Here is a 17,189-nt window from a genome sequence, read left to right on the forward strand (position 1 = left end):
TTCTCCTAACTAAAAAAAAAAAAAAAAGAAAGAAAAGAAAAAAAAAGTGTGAGCAACAAAAAAGTATTTGATTTAATTGCTTACTTAACTATTTCAAGATATAAAAAATACTGATAAAAAGCAGGATAGCTTTTCTATAAACAATAAGAGTGCATAAAAAGTACATACCCATACATACATAAAATGACGAAATAAATCAGAGTTAGAAACATTCAATAATGAGGTGACCAAACTTAGGAAAAACTATAAATTTAAAAAATCATTTAAAAAGACTAAGAAGGGGCGCCTGGGTGGCGCAGTTGGTTAAGCATCCGACTTCAGCCAGGTCACGATCTTGCGGTGCGTGAGTTCGAGCCCCGCGTCAGGCTCTGGGCTGATGGCTCAGAGCCTGGAGCCTGTTTCCGATTCTGTGTCTCCCTCTCTCTCTGCCCCTCGCCCGTTCATGCTCTGTCTCTCTCTGTCCCAAAAATAAATAAACGTTAAAAAAAAAAATTTAAAAAGACTAAGAAGAATCACAAGAATGACTAAATATAACCAATAATGACTTAAGAAAATATAAGATAAAAAAGAGAAAATTTTCCTAAATCATAAAGAAATGAACAAAGAAAACATTTTTGAAAAAAGGGGAGGGATCCATATTGAACATAGACAAATAACATCCAACATATGAGTAATGAGAATGTGTTAAGAAGAACACCAAAGCAAATAACAGAGCCAGTATTAGGACATACAATCTAAGAAATGTTTCAGAAGAGAAAGAAAAAAAGAAAGAAAGAAAGAAAGAAAGAAAGAAAGAAAGAAAGAAAGAAAGAAAAGAAAAGAAGGAGAACACTACATTCCCCAAAATGTCATGCCAGGATGATCAACACCAAGACCTATTCTGATAAAATTATTGAATTTTAAAGAAAGCAAAAAATTCTTTGGCTGCTCGATAAATTGTAAAACAACTAATAAAGAAAGAAAACCTAGATTATCAAAGTTTTGGACACCCGTGCTTTATGTCAGAAGAAAACAGAGTAATACATTTTAGCTACTAAAGGAAAGAAAATGCACAAAGAAATTTATATCCAACAAATCTGACTTTGAAGCATAAAAGTCACAAACTATTAATATGTAAGGACTCAGACAATTATATCCATGTTCCTAAGGCTGTATTAGAGAACAAGCTTTAGAAAACCAACAGAAATAGATACTGATATAAGGACTAGGGGTGAACATTCAATACGTATCTTACAAAACTGAGACTCAATGAGGATTTAAAAATGAAGGAAAATATTATGTAGTAGCCATATTCTCTGATAATAAAGACATGGTATAAGTATAAACATGGGAAAAATGAGGAGGGCATATACAATAACACACACATGACTATTTTCAGTAGTTGTATTAGATGATAATATTACTATTGTTATTAATATGTTGCAGCATATATAATGTGAAATAAAGGAAATAGATAATTATGTGATATTCTTATCCTATGTCCTTGAAAACCAGGATTCTTTTTTTTTTTAACTTTGTTTGTTTGTTTATTTTGAGAAAGGGAGAGAACACATGTACATGTGCAAGTGGGGGAGGGGCAAAAAGAGGAGGAGAGAGAATCCCAAACAGGTTGCACAACATCAGCATAGAGCTCTACATGAGGCTTGATCTTATGGCCCATGGGATCATGACCCAAGTCAAAATCAAGAGTTGGGCAATTAACTGACTGAGCCACCCAGATGCTCCCAAAAACCAGGATTTTTTGGTACAAAATAAAAGAAATTTTGAATTTGAATTGAAAGTATCAATATGAACATATATTTTATCTTTAAACATGTCCAGCTTCTTTCTATTGAAAAGGTCTAGAAATAATAGTCAACCCAACTGCAGAGAGCTTTGAGCATCAAGGTACCATTTCCCACTAAAAGAAACATGGGCTCATGGTTATATAGCTGATTCCAGATTTGATGTGAGAAATATATGAGTAGCACCTAGAAAAAACTATCATACTAGATAGCAAAGAATCTTCAAAGAGTGTAAGGTCACATCAAAAGAACTCAACATCCAATTCGAAGAGGCTTCTACTGGCCAAATATGGGAAAATTTGGACTTCAATGAGAACAATCACTGCAATGGATTGCCATCTATACAATATGTTTAAGTCCATAAATTCATAATGATACTATTTTTAAAAATGGTCACTTGCAGGAGTTCATACGGAAACAAATTCATTTTCTGGAGAATTGGTAAATCCAGTTAAGGAATCAAGTATTTATCTTCTCTTTTCAATAGGAATTATACCATTGGGTAATCAATTAATAAATCAAGGGTAGTATTTCTTTATTAATGAGGTTAAACTAATACATGACAACAACAGGAAAAGAAATGGCAGAATCAAAATAACACCATTTCACAACCTCAGTGATTAATAGATGTAGGTCATGAACATCAGCATTTGCAAACATCACAAAGAGAGAAAATCAGGTAATGTATCCTTTCTGATAAAAGAACACACTACATGAATGGTCTTGCCAAAGGGATTGAGCCTGAATCTGATCAAAACTCTGGAATCCAATCTGCAGAAAATACAGAGGACAGAAGGATATACTGTTTGCACCTCAAGTACAGGCAATTGGCAAAATGCAGATTATGGGAAACTCTACAGATCAAATATCCTGGGTTCTACAACAGATAAATTATAAACAAAATGAAGGGAAGGAGGGATAATCAGTAGCTTCAAGAATACTAAAAAATATATCAAATTTCAAAAATGGGCAAAAATAAATCATAGTGTCCAGAGAAAGTATCAAAATATGCATATTTTGAATAATAAATATATAAGGAGGCAAAGAAAGTGAAATTTTAAAAGTTAAGAAGTAGCTTATTTAAAAAAATTTTTTTTAACATCTTAATTTATTTTTGAGAGACAGAGACAGTGTGAGCAGGGAAGGGGCAGACAGAGACAGAATCTGAAGCAGGCTCCAGGCTTTGAGCTGTCAGCACAGAGCCCAACACAGGGCTCGAACCCACCAACTATGAGATCATGACCTAAGCTATAGTTGGATGCCTAGTCTAACCAACTGAGCCACCCGGGTGCCCCAAGAAGTAGTTTAATTTAGGGAGAAAGTCATAGATTGTAATTATGATTGGGGGCAGAGAGGGTCTTATGGGTGGCTGGAAAATTATTATTGCTCAATCCAAATGCTGGTTATAAGAGGGTTCATCTTTAAATAGATGATATATATATATATATATGATATTATATATATGTTATTTTTATACTATATTTTTATAATATGTAATGTTTACAGATTTATTAGCTGTATATTTGATAATAAAAAGACTTTTAAAAAGTGTTATGTATTAAAGGAGTTTAAATAAAGGTTTGTTTAACATTTTGAGGCTAAAAAATAGGGTGTAATAAAGTAACAACCCTAATTTTTTGTGTAGTTCACTATATAATTGGAAACAATTTCAAAGGAGTTTTGAAAATATTTGAATGGTACCATTGTTCAGGTATCACTGTTAGAGTAAAAATATATTATGCCTCGGTAATTACTTTTATAGGAAAATATCTTATTTAAATAAATAATTTCCAGTATTTTTTTTACAAAAACTTGCGTCTGCTAGAAATTTACCTAAGGGATATAGGAGTGCTGATGCATAGGGGCACTTGTACCCCAATGTTTATTGCAGCACTTTCAACAATAGCCAAATTATGGAAAGAGCCCAAATGTCCATGAACTGATGAATGGATAAAGAAGTTATGGTTTATATATACAGTGGAATACTACTTGACAATGAGAAAGAATGAAGTATGGCCTTTTGTAGCAACGTGGATGGAACTGGAGAGTGTTATGCTAAGTGAAATAAGTCATACAAAGGCAGATACCATATGTTTTCACTCTTAATGTGGATCCTGAGAAAGTTAACAGAAGACCATGGGGGAGGGGAAAGGGAAAAAAAAAGTTACAGACAGGTAAGGAAGCAAATGATAAGAGACTCTTAAAAACTGAGAATAAACTGAGGGTTGATGGGGGGGAGGGGGGAAAGTGGGTGATGGGCGTTGAGGAGGGCACCTGTTGGCATGAGCACTGGGAGTTGTATGGAAACCAATTTGACAATCAATTTCATATTAAATAAATAAATGAAAATAAATGTAAAAAACAACATTGTGCTTAAATTCTAAATATATTCATTTATCAATGTGGGGATACGGTACTGTAGGAAGATTATGGAATACCACTTACCTATCTCCTTTTTAGGACAGATGTACACAGAAATTATCTCAAAACAATGTCTTTTCTTCTTCCTTCATCTCCCTACTTTTCTTTCACTCATCTCTTCTTCCTTTCTACTCCTGCAAAATATCAGGAAGCTAATTAAGTTTAAGCTTTAGGGGATCCACTTGTATAAGCCCCTCCGAAGGCTCTAAGAGGGTCCCTAGAAATGTACCTACAAGTGTTTGTAAAGTTTGCAAAACTAAGACATTTTGACCACATGGAGTCTATATTTGTCTCTTTCCTGTTGGTCATATGTCCTCTCATATCTGATGGCACTGTGTAGAGCCATTTTTGCAATTCAGCCACACTGAAACTAAGCTGAGAATATAGTAGGTTGTTAGAGGGGATATTTACTGGCTTGTATTCTCTTCAATTTCTAGGTAAGTTATTGCTTACTGTTCTGGTGGAGGAATGGGTCCAAGAATAGTCTGCTCTCCTGATTCATCATGCTGGTACGAAGGGGCAAGGCCCAAGGTCAGATCACTATGTGAAGATGTCTTATAGCAATGAGTACTGGAAGTATACAGGTACTGAAGGAGGTGCACATTCTAGACACATTGGTTCTCACTGGAGCCTGGTCAAAACAACAGGAATATTCTCAGAAATGTAAAACATGCAATTAATTATAAACACATACATTTTTTGATGAAAATCATACAAATTGAATTTGTCAGTATTTTTGTATTTGTTGTATTAGTCAGCTTCCCCCCCACACCCCGCCCCATGCAAAAATATGTTTTTATTAAAGCATGGGGACAGGACCTATGGGTAGAGCTGCACTGTGAATGGAAGGAGCGATTGATATGAATAATTTGTTGCCTTTTTTTCTTATTCTACATAGTTTTGATATTTAATATTGTATTTCTAATTTTATATTCTTCCTCTTAAAACAGGCTCCAAAGTTGTTATTGAAGATTCAGCTCCTAAAAAACCTGCTTCTGCCCTTCTCACTAGACATCAGTGGGGAAATGGAAGGGACATTAATTTCTTGTTCTTACTTCTTCCTCCCTTGTTAATGGACTGAAGTTAAAAGGATAAAAAGGAGCCTTAAGTTTGGAATGAAGTCTGTCAATCGATTTCTTACATCTCAACAAGAGTCTACAGTAAGAGTATGTTCATGCTCAGGACAATCTGGGCTAATTTTTGCAATGAAAACTTGATTCCTTGATTAAAAAGAATGCCATCTTTGAGTCAAAAGAGGTCACTGCCCAGAGGACAGGAGTTTCTGTTCTACAAGAAAAAGAGGCAATGTTGCTTCATAAAAACATAATCTGAATTTGATACAGGGACTCTATTAAGTATCTAGTGAAATCACTATTTTTAGAGGTTTTTCATAACCAATGGTATTCAATTCTCTGAAAAACTCTGGGAGGTAAATACTATTGTGAAGACTTTTTAGATGAAAAAAGCAGCTCGGGATGTTAGCTTAAACTAGTAGCATAAGCCCATTTTTGAACCAGGACATCCTGACTACAAAGTTCACGTGTTATTCCACTCTTTGGTAGTTAATTACCCAGCTATTTAAACTGTCTGACCTCAGTTTTCTTATCTGGACAAATAGGACACTTGACTAGAAGATTTTGCAATCTTCAAAGTCTTCAATTCTATGAAACCAAGTCAAGTAACCTTTATAATCTCCCTTGTTAGCTCATTCTCATTTCATATAAATAGGAAATTCATCCTGATTTCCTTCCACCTCATCTAAATTTAGTTATAATTAAAATCTATCTCCTTTTCATCTGTCCTTTGCAAAGGTATAAAACAGCCGGTTTATCACAATCTTGCGTAATAACTTTCTGTTACGATGAGAGAAGCAAAAGCGGGCAGGGAGGCATGAAGGAAACCCTTGAAGGGAATGTGTAGTAAGGAAGCTGGACATAGGGGCGCCTGGGTGGCGCAGTCGGTTGAGCGTCCGACTTCAGCCAGGTCACGATCTCGCGGTCCGTGAGTTCGAGCCCCGCGTCGGGCTCTGGGCTGATGGCTCGGAGCCTGGAGCCTGTTTCCGATTCTGTGTCTCCCTCTCTCTCTGCCCCTCCCCCGTTCATGCTCTGTCTCTCTCTGTCCCAAAAATAAATAAACGTTAAAAAAAAATTTTAAAAAAAGAAAGCTGGACATAGGCTTCAGCTCATCTGAAATACTTCTATGTGAGTCTTGACCTCAGCAAGCAATAGATGAAGAGAAAAACTGCTTTCTTTTTGTATACGGAGGCTTCTGCTCATCTGAAATACTTAAATGTGAGTTTCAACCTCAGCAAGCAATAGAAGAAGAAAATAATGCTTATGCTTTATTTCTCTCATCTCTCAGGTGGTAATAAGCAGGAACGTCTAATGACATCTGGAAAGATTTAAATAATTTATAAGCAATAACGTCATGACTGGTACATTTAAAAGGTATGTGGAAAGTGACTGTGAAAATGCCTGGCTCTCTGTGGAAAATCAGAAAATGTTTTCACTAATCTGGAAACAAGTATCTGGACCAGAGATACTGGCCAGTGGGGGTTTGGGGGAGGAGGGATTTCCCCTCCCCTCCCCATCGCTTTCTGGAGTTCTGATTCTATGATGTCTTGGTGGGCAGTGCGGGCTTTCAGGCTGCAGCTTTACCTCTGCTATTGTCATTATCAAGTCTATTTCCGACCGTGTCTTCTGCCTTGTGGTGGGCTTTGCAGTTGCTCTAGCTGGAGTTCCTTTGTTAGAGATTTGCCCTCTTGACACATCCAAATGAAGAAGTTGCAGCAGGAAAAGTAGACTGGTGACAGACCCCGGGATTCCGTTCCCTGTAGTAGGTCCTGAAATCTTATCTACATGTCATCTAGCTAATCAGAGGTCCATGGTGAGATCTGTCAGAGATTTCTGTTTTAAAAAAGAAATTCAGACACAGTTGACAGGAGAATTGGAATGTTTTTCCCCAGGTCCTGTGGCGGCTACCAGCACTGTCTATTATTATGCGAGAGCCAGCCTGAGGCTGTGGGGAAGGGAAACTCAGAGTGGCCTCCTAAGGACATCAGCACAGGGGAGAGGCCCCTCCCTGCCCTCAACAACAGAAAACAAACAAAGAGGAGCCCACCACCAATAGCAGAAAGCAGAGACTAGGTAAAAAATAGAGCTGCAGAACATCAGTCAAACTGGTTTATAAGAAAATACAACGAAACTCAGGAATTACACAGTGAGAAAGATAGTGTCAAATGGGGTAACTACATCTTTCAAAGGGGTTGGAGAATCACATGCATAACCAAACTTGTAAAATCTTCAGGTAGAAAATGCCCTTTTTAATTTATGGAATTCACAAAACTATGGAAATTTAAATTGACATCTATAATTCTTGGCTTTGAAAAAGCAATTCATTTCCTTAGAAGCTCTTGGCTCTTTTCCTCTTAATAAAGTACAAAGTACACTGGCCTTGAAGTCAAATCTTACCAGAAATGGGAATACGGACATTTATTAAGCTCTTCGTCAAACCATGCTATTATTGTAAGTAAATCATCTCCGGAAGTTGCACAAGAGGATATAAAGCTCAGTGGTTGAGAGCACAGATTCCAGAACTGAAATATCTGAGTTCAAATCCTAGCTCTGCCACCTATAAATTTTCATCAAGCTACTTAGTTTCTGTCTGTATCTGTTTCCTCACCTATAAAAGTAAAATGATGATGGTCTGCCTAGGTGACTCAGTCGGTTAAGTGACAGACTTGGGCTCAGGTCATGATCTCATAGTTTGTGGATTCAAGCCCCGTGTTGGGCTCTGTGCTGACAGCTCAAAGCCTGGAGTCTGCTTCCTTTTCACGTGTCTTCCTCTTTCTCTGCCCCTCCCTTGCTCACGCTTTGTCTCTCTCTTAAAAATAAATAAACATTTAAAAAATTTTTTTTAAGTGGAATGATGACAATAATCAACAAACATCATAGGATTATTGAGGGGATTAGAAGCATCAATAAAAAGTGTCTGACACTTAAGAAACATTCCATAAATGTTATTATTGTTATAATTTCATCAGTTGGGATAGGCTATATTAAACTATGTAACAATCATCCCCAATAGTTTAAGCATTGTAATAAAACAGGTTATTTCTTACTCATGCTATAGTTCTACTGGCAGAGAAACTCTACTCATCAGAGTTGTTCATGGACCCTGGCTACCATCTTGAATAGAGCAGCCACCATCTTGAAAATTGGTGGTTGATGCACCAGAAGGAAGAGAGCTTTGAAGGGTCTTAAGTTAACATTTATATACCTCATCCCAGAAAAAAAGCAAATCACCCTTGTTCACAACTCACTGGCCAGAAACAAGACACTCGGTCCCATTAAACCACAAGAGTAGCAAAAAATGCAAACTTTTTATGCACCTAGAAGGCAAAAGAACTATAACTGGTAAATAATATACTTACCATTATTTCATTATAACATTAGTAACTGTAGTAGTTGTAGCATACTAAATTAACTTTTCAAGATATGAACGATCCATTTATTAGAGTGAGATATTCCTATATGAGAGAAAGATGGGAACTAATAATGGTTTTATTATGTCTACTTCATCCTCATCAATATAATACTTAGTTGCAGACTAAATAACAGCACTTGAATACGTGATAGATATCAGATAATATGCTTGTTACTTTCACATGTCTTTATACATAATTCTAACAACTCTAAAAGGCAAGTACTTTTAGCTCAATTTCACAGATGAAGAAACAATACTTAGAGAAATTACATAATTCATCCAGTAACATAGCGAATAAGTATGGAGCCAAATTTTGGATTCAAACCTGCTAGGTTCTTTGTACATCATCTTTATATCATGCCACATATGGATTCTAGCACAAATGAACCATATATTGGTCTCTCATGCTTATGTAGGAAGTACACTATGAACTAGCTGAGAAAAATTAAGTTTCACTTAGAAATTTTATAAAATCTTAACTCTCTGTTTTGATTTACTAATGGCAGAAGGGAAAATTTTGCCTACTTGCCATTATAAGAGACTAAGTAGTCTTCTTTGGGATGTGTTCAATTTTAAGTTCAGGAAAATACGTTTCATTTCATTATCCTTGTTTTCATTCCCAAGGCAAAACTTGAACTTCAGTCCTCAGTCATAAAAGGAGAATAAGGCTTATTAAAAATGTCAGTGTAGTTCTGCTAGTTCTACTGAATCCCAGAATCCTCATCTGCCCCTCCAGATGGACCCTCTACTTTAGAAAAGCACATTGACTGGAAGGAATAATGGGATGGACTGGCAGGGCAGTGAATGCAGCAATGACAATCGGCACACCATTTGGGAACACTTCCTTTAACAAAATTGGTCTAATGTGAAAAAGTTGGGAAGAATGCGTCATTTTAGATTGGGCTAAAAAGGAATAAGAAGAGACCATGATAATTCTCCAAACATATGTTTCCCTTGGATTATCCGGTTCTCAGCTCACGTCAGGAAGCAACATTTGAGGCAGAATTATTAGGCTTTACGGAAAGAGCAAACACACAACGTGAACTTTGTATTCCTGCGTAGAAACTATTTTCAACTAGAAAGATACCCTTTTATCTCCTAAATTATGTGTGTAGCCCTTGAAATATAGCATGACAACACAGGATGTCAGAGAACCAGTGTTTTCTTTAAATAATGGCGTCTCTCCTGGAAATAAGTCATGGAGCTTTCCGAGGGAAAAAATTGCATATTTTTGGCCTGTAATACCTTTTTTCATTTGATCAATTTTATAAAGATTGGAAGAAAAAAGGTAAAACTCTAAAATAACAAACAAATGCAAATCTCTGACTTTTCATTTGTTTCTAGATTGGATTAATTCCAGCCAACCTCACAATACACTCCTCCAGGTCATACACAGCTGTTTACAGTAATCCGAATGCACCTAATGGACCACTCACACTCATATCACATAAGTAAATAATCATATGGTGCTTAATACATGCTGGGCACTGCTCTAAGTCCTTTACACATAGTATTTTATTCTCACAATAACCATTTACAGTAGGTATCATTATTATCCCTATTTTATGGTTGAAAAAAAAAAAATGGGTCCAGAATGGTATAGTACTTACCCAAAGTCACACAGATAACAAATAAAAAATTCAAACCGAGGGAGTCTAGTTCCAGAGTCCATCCTCCTTACCTTAAATTATGCTTTTAAGTTTGATGTTATCTTTATTTGGAAGACTTTTTTTACCCTCAAATGCTTGGCTAAATCCTTCATCATTTAAAACTTAGCTCTGACCTTCACTACCTAGGGAAGTTGTTCTTAATTCTTTCTTACCCTCAGCTTTCCATTCTTCACAAGACTAGGCAAGACTAGGTGTCAATCCTCTGTGCTCCAGGCAGCCTGAGATTGACCTTGGTTGTTGGCCTTCTCCACTAGACATTGAAATGCTGTACACTGGTAGTACTTAACTCATTTCTACATCCATGTGTATATGTATGTATGTCATCTATGAATAGCTCACAGCAGGTGTTAAGTAAATATTTGTTGCATTAGTACAATAAATAGAAGGAGAATGTGTATGTGCAGAGATGAGAGTTACATTTTATTCACTAGCTGGTGAGTGATCTTTGAAATTTGGTTAAAATCATTTTCAGTATTTTTGAATGGGTGTAGCTCCAAACTTTACCACATACAAAAACCAAATGAAAAATTCTGTTGACATGCAGGTGTTTCTCAGAGAAAAAAGAGACTGTCTATTTTTAAGCTATTTTACAATGTTTTCAACCTTAATCCACAAAGTGTCAAATTTCTATGTCTTTTTCTCTAAAAGGACAACTATTCCTGAGATCTAAAGAATGTTTTCTTTAGTTTTTACAGAGAGAAAGAAAATCAAAAAAACAAAAGCAGATGTTTGTGACTATATTATATTTAAGGAAAGGCTCTAGGAGACAAGTTTTTCAAATACTGAGCAATTCAAATCTAAACAACCTTAAAAGAATTCTGGTTCCAAGCATGAACTAAGAAATATCCTTTATATGGGCTCTGATGACAGAAGTCAAGGCAATGATTTTAGACAACATGACATTAAGTCAATAGCTTGTTTTGAAAACCATGTTGATGTGAATGACTTCTTTATAGCAAGTGGGGGATCCAGAGTGAGTTGCTATAAAAGAGGTTGCTCTATGCGTGGCTGCCCCTTCAGCGTCCTTTTCAGAAGTTTCTTCCCCTTAGCCCCCTACTGGAAGTGAGAAACTCACAGCATTGTCCAGCAGTCCCAAGCTAGAGGATTCTTCCTGTTTTCATTATGCATGTACCTCTACAAAGAGCAGAGGCTTCAGAGCTAAAGCTGTTAAAACCTGAGTTGGAATCCCAGCTGGGTGGTCTCCAGGAAGTCACTTCTTCCTGACTTCTTTCTCTTCTGCTCCTCTTCTTCTTCCTCTTCCATCTCTTCCTCATTCTTCAACAATCTGTTAAGCCTTAATTAATTTTTCTGTAAAGTGAGAATCATAACAGGCATCTCCTAAGGTTGTTAAAAGGGTAAGAAACAATAAAAGTCTATAAAGTGCCTGGCATGGTATGAAATACACACAGAAGCAAATAGTCCTTGTTGCAATTATTATCCACTGTGCATTATCTGGGGTAATAAAGGCAAGGTAGCCAATATAGTAAGAATTGTTAGTTTTGTTCTATGATGTATGAATGTGGTCTGGACTATTATTCCTGTAGGAGCCAGTGAGATGGATCTGAAAGAAAACCCACTTGTAAAGCATCAGGTAACAGTGGGGCAAGCTTCACATGGTAAAAAACAAACAAACAAACAAACAAACAAAAACAGGGAAACCCAAGCCTACACACAATTGCATTAAGAAAACATCCTTTTCTACTGCAGGTTAGTCTCAAGAGTTTTATATCCACTGCAATGGAGTACTTTTTCCTCTTTACTGGATTTAAAATATTTACACCTTACCTAGGCATGATAAAACTTTGTCAAATGATAAGCAGTGTGTAGAAGAGCTGGATGACAAGGAAGGAAGGAGGTCATCTGATTTTCATTTTAATCATTTAAATTCCATCATCCAATTTCTGGTCAGAACGAAATAGGTCTATCTACCCCTTTCCCTTTTTCTCCATCCCTTTTCCAGATTTCTCTTTACCATGATTGAGCTTGAAAAATCACCGTAGCAACTCTGAACGTGAGGAAAGTCTTTACCATGATTGAGCTTGAAAAATCACCGTAGCAACTCTGAACGTGAGGTAACCTGATAAATACTATCATTTCATAGCATAGACAGAAGTCATTAGCCTATCATGCTTGATCCTATGCCTCCTATCCCTTTTTTCCCTGTGATGGGTAACAATCCTCTCTTAGGCCTCAGCTCACTACCTGTGCTTTGGGTCCCATGCCCTTGAACCTCTTCAAGATTCAATCCAATTTCCCCAATCAACTGTACCCTTCTCTTGACATAAAACATGATTCAATAACTTCCATATTAAGGAGGAAAGGAAGAAAGAGAGGGAGGGAAGCTGGCAGGGATGGAGGGAAGGAAGGTTTAGGAACAATTTTAGGAAGAGTATTCTTGTAAAGCTGGATAAAAGATAACACTTCTGAATGACCTAAAAAAATGTACATTGCAGATATCTGATGGAAGAATGTTTCAGGTAGTGAGAATAGCAGCATTAGCCAAGGCACTGAGATACAAGTACGGCTGAAATTTCACATTGTTCACTGGGGATAGAGCAGAATAAGAGAGGGAGAGTAAATGATAAGAGGTAGGGAGAGCTTTGAAGGCTAATGTGAACTTTTGCTTTTACTGAGTTGAACAGGGAGCCAGTAGAGGATACTGATAGAAGAAAGGCTTGATTTCACTCACCATTTAAGGGATCATTCTAGCGACAGTGCTGGGAATTGGCTAAAGGGAGGAAAGACAACAACAGAAAGACAAAATAGTAACTTAGAAACTTAGGTAAGAAATGGATAGTATAGTAACATAGGTAAGAAATGTTGGTGGCTTGACTGAGGTAAACATGATAGTGAGTGATTAAATCCTAATAAGTGAATGAATGCATATATGTTGAAGGTAGAGATGGCAGGATTTAATGATGGATTAAAATATGAGATTTAATGGAAAGAAAAGAGAAAAAATAGGCTTCAATGTGTTTGGCTTGAACAACTCGAAAAAAAAAATTCCATTTGCTGAAGGGAAAACTGGGAGAGAAATTGTTGGCGATGAAGAGAAGATCAGTAATTCATTCCTAACTTGTTAGTTTGAGATGCATATTAGGCCACGAGGAAGAACTATCAAGAGACAGTTACACCCATGAAACTGTTCTTCAGGAATGAGTTCTAGGGTGAAGATATAAACTGAGTCATAAACATATTGATAGTATTTAAAGTCATGAAACTGGATGAAATAACCAACAGATTAGAACAGATAGAGAACAGAAGGCCAAAGAGTAAGCCAAATGCAATTGAATACTTAAAAGGTGGTACGATAAAGAACTAAGATGAGAAGCAGTGTTCCATGAGTTTGAAGAAAAATTAGGAGAAGAAAGTGCCCACTGAAAAGAGTATTTCAGGGATGAAGAATGATTATTTTTATCAAGTGCTGTTGCTGCATCTGGTAAGATAAGCTTTAAAATTGGTCATTGTATTTCACTACATGGAGGTCATTGGTGACCTTGATAAGACCAATGTCAGCAGAGTCTGGGGGGGGAACAAAGTCTGGCTGGAGGGAATTGAAGAGAGAAATCGAAGATAAATTTTTTGCAGATGTTTCCCTGTAAAGGGTAGAGGAGAAATAAACAGGTGGTAAAGAATATTAGATCAAAAGAGTCATGTGTCTTTTTAAGAAAGGAAAAATTACTGCTGGAAATAATAAAGTAAAGAGAAATTCACGATGCAAGAAAAGGAGAAAAGAGGATTTTATCTGTATCACTGGGTAGACAAGAATGAGTTAGGGTAAGGCACACCTCTAAACATTTGAGGGATCAGTTCTGAATACCATACTTCTTTGGAGACCTGAACAAACTTAAAAGATAGCAGGGGGACCTAGATCTTTCCTCCCTCCATTAGGAGTGCATAAAAGCAGTTTAGGAGGAGTAGACAAAGAGAGACCACCAAGAGATGGAAGAAAGAGTTCTGAATTAAAATACACAAATGGTCTTGAGATAAACTAAAATAACCACTTCATGTTTATGTTTTTAGGATTTTTAAGTTTAAAATATTTCTCAGTGCTCTCCTTTTTCTTTAAAGCCCACACCCCTTTTGGTAGTGCAATAATAATCCAGGGAGGAATTAAAGAACTTTAAATGTGTTTGTTCTTCTAAAGTCACATGTAGCTCTCTACATTATTTTGTTTAGTCTTCTCAGCACCTTTTTGAGGCAGCTATTTTGAGTCTTGTTTTTTGCCACACAATGGTTCAATAACCTCCTCAACTATATAATGTAGTAAGTATTAAAACCTTGGTCTGCAGCAGTCTATGTCCTGTGTTTTGACTGTATGCTACACCAAGAACCCTAAGTTGAAGATAATGGAATGTGGGCCCCATCTAAATAAGGGAAACAACTATCGATGAAACAAAATCCTTTAAGAGTGCAATAGGGGCGCCTGGGTGGCTCAGTCGGTTGAGTGTCCAACTTTGGCTCAGGTCATGATCTCACAGTTTGTGAATTCAAGCCCCGTGTCGGGCTCTGTGTTGACAGCTCAAAGCCTGAATCTTGCTTTGGATTCTGTCTCTCCCTCTCTCTCTCTGCTCCTCCCTTACTCACAGTCTGTCTGTATCTCCTTCTCTCAAAAATAAATAAACATTTTAAAAATTTAAAAAAAAGAGTGTGATAGTTCAAGAGTAGTACTGTTTAGACAACCTAAGAGTTGCCATATTGAAAGTATATGCTTGCTAGCCAAAAACAAAAAACAAAACACAAAACACAAAACAATAACAACAACAACAACAACAACAAAAACTTGGCCCTAATTCAGCATTCTGGGCACAACCCTATCCGTGTTCCTGACCCTATTCCAATTTCAGACCTTCAATATCTACCGATCTTTCTGCACTCTTCCCACTGCAGACTCTGTACAGGCTTGGTCTCTGGTTACTAAATCACAGCTCCCTGCCTGCTATGTTGAGGACTCTTTGGCTAATCAAAGAGCTCTGGTTCCTTTATGCTTGCATAAGTTTAAGCTTATCCTACTGAATACTAATAGATATATTGCTAGGGAACCTACTACGTGTTGGGCATAATAATAAGTTATTTTAATTTATACTGAAACCTTTACAGTCATCTAGCCAGATAAGCATCACCACCCTCAAATTATAGATGAGAAATTGAGTAATTTGCCCAAAATGTAGAACAGTAAGGAATCACAATTAGTTTTGACATTAAATTTTTTTAAGTTTATTTATTTGTTTTGAGAGAGACAGAGATAGTGCCTGTGGGGGAGGGGTAAAGAGAGGGAGAGAGAGAGAGAATCCCAAGCAGGCTGTGCACTACCAGCACAGAGCCCGATGTGGGGCTCGAACCCATGAAGCATGAGATCATGACCTGAACCAAAACCAAGAATCGGATGCTTAACCAACTGAGCCATCAAGGTGCGCCTGACATTAAAGTTTTAACCACACTAATCTTTCTGCATAATTAGTTTATATACAACTAACTTATAAGCTTTACTCTTAATGATTTAAAACTAATGCATGCCTAGCTGACTTAAGTTAGTTGCAGCCCCACTGGGGAGGCTCCTTGTGAATCTGAGTCATGTCCCGATGTTGCACCTGCCAGTTCTGTCTTTTGTGGGATTTACGCTATGGAAAAGGAATATAATAGTCCTCCAAGAACTTCCGGGCAATGACTTAACTGTTTGTATGGAGCAAAGGAAGAGGGGATTAAGTCCTTCAAATGAGAAGAATGTAGGTTTACGGAGCAGCTTCATAGCTTAGAGGTAAAGTACTCTGGCTGCAGAAGCAGCACATTTGCCTAAATCCACCTTCAACACCTATAACTCACTGTGCCTCAGTTTCCTCATCTACACGAAAAGGATGTTATTAAGTGTGGCACCTAAAAATGTATAAGGATTAAATAAGTTAATATTATATAAAGTATTTAAAACTCTACTTGGTGCATACATAGGACTGTATTATTATTATTTATTGCTATTAATTATTTTCACGCTTTTAGCTTCCAGTTTGTGCTGCACACTACTACCCATCTCCCCAAAATTTTGATGATCTCAGAACTAATAATGGTCTTTTTTTTCTGGCACTGTGGCAAGAGCTGGCTTCCTGGTCAGGATAATCCTCAGTTGAATCAAATGCCACACATTCCATTTCTCTGGAGAGACAATTGCATAGTAGCACCGCCACTTGGAAGAAAAAGAAATTGATCTTCTAATATTGTCCCATTTCCAATAAAAATCTTTCTTCAGCTGTTTCTGCATTTGTAGCAGTTACACACGTACTGTGCTGTTGCTTAGTCAGATTTTTACATTCAGGCTTAATTGCTTGACTATTCCAGGATCCCTGCTCATCAGTCTTTTAATCATGGTATTATATGTCTCCTGACTGCTTCCCAATTTGTCTCCGCTGTTTTGAAAATGAGATGTCTATGCGCAAACGGGATTCTGAAAGTGGAATTTCTCCATCATTACAGGGGGAAGCTACCATCTTCCTGCTCCATAGCCTGATGGCTCTATATCTGCATTTCCAAATAACACTGGTCTTTTCAGACTCAATACCACATGTCTAACTGATTGCAATGTCATTTCATAAACTGTCCACCGTCCTGTTACAAAGTTCTTTGACAATATCACTTTCTGCATTTGATTTTTCTTCTCAACTGTCTACATGGCAAATGTGCAAGTTTGCTTTTTCTCCACGTGGAATTTCATTTTGTCATTTTCGGCTCCTACTTGAAATGACATGTGATAGAGAAAGTAATAAGTTGTTCTTAATACTTTAGTAGGTTACCTCCCTGCATCAGGGTAAGCTTTCCAGAGGTTAGAAGAAATAGTTTT

At 37.0% G+C, this 17,189-nt stretch overlaps 1 long non-coding RNA gene across 1 annotated transcript in view; it reads right to left on the reverse strand.

The window, feature by feature from the left end:
* LOC115514046 overlaps positions 1 to 4,289 on the reverse strand; it is a 49,736-nt gene extending 45,447 nt beyond the window's left edge. The window contains exon 1 of the long non-coding RNA XR_004343638.1: positions 4,230 to 4,289. This is a non-coding gene — a long non-coding RNA (uncharacterized LOC115514046). The remainder of the gene's footprint in view (positions 1 to 4,229) is intronic.
* Positions 4,290 to 17,189: the final 12,900 nt, after the last annotated feature.

This window comes from Lynx canadensis, chromosome B2, assembly GCF_007474595.2.
Source record: "Lynx canadensis isolate LIC74 chromosome B2, mLynCan4.pri.v2, whole genome shotgun sequence".
Taxonomy (NCBI): domain Eukaryota; kingdom Metazoa; phylum Chordata; class Mammalia; order Carnivora; family Felidae; genus Lynx; species Lynx canadensis.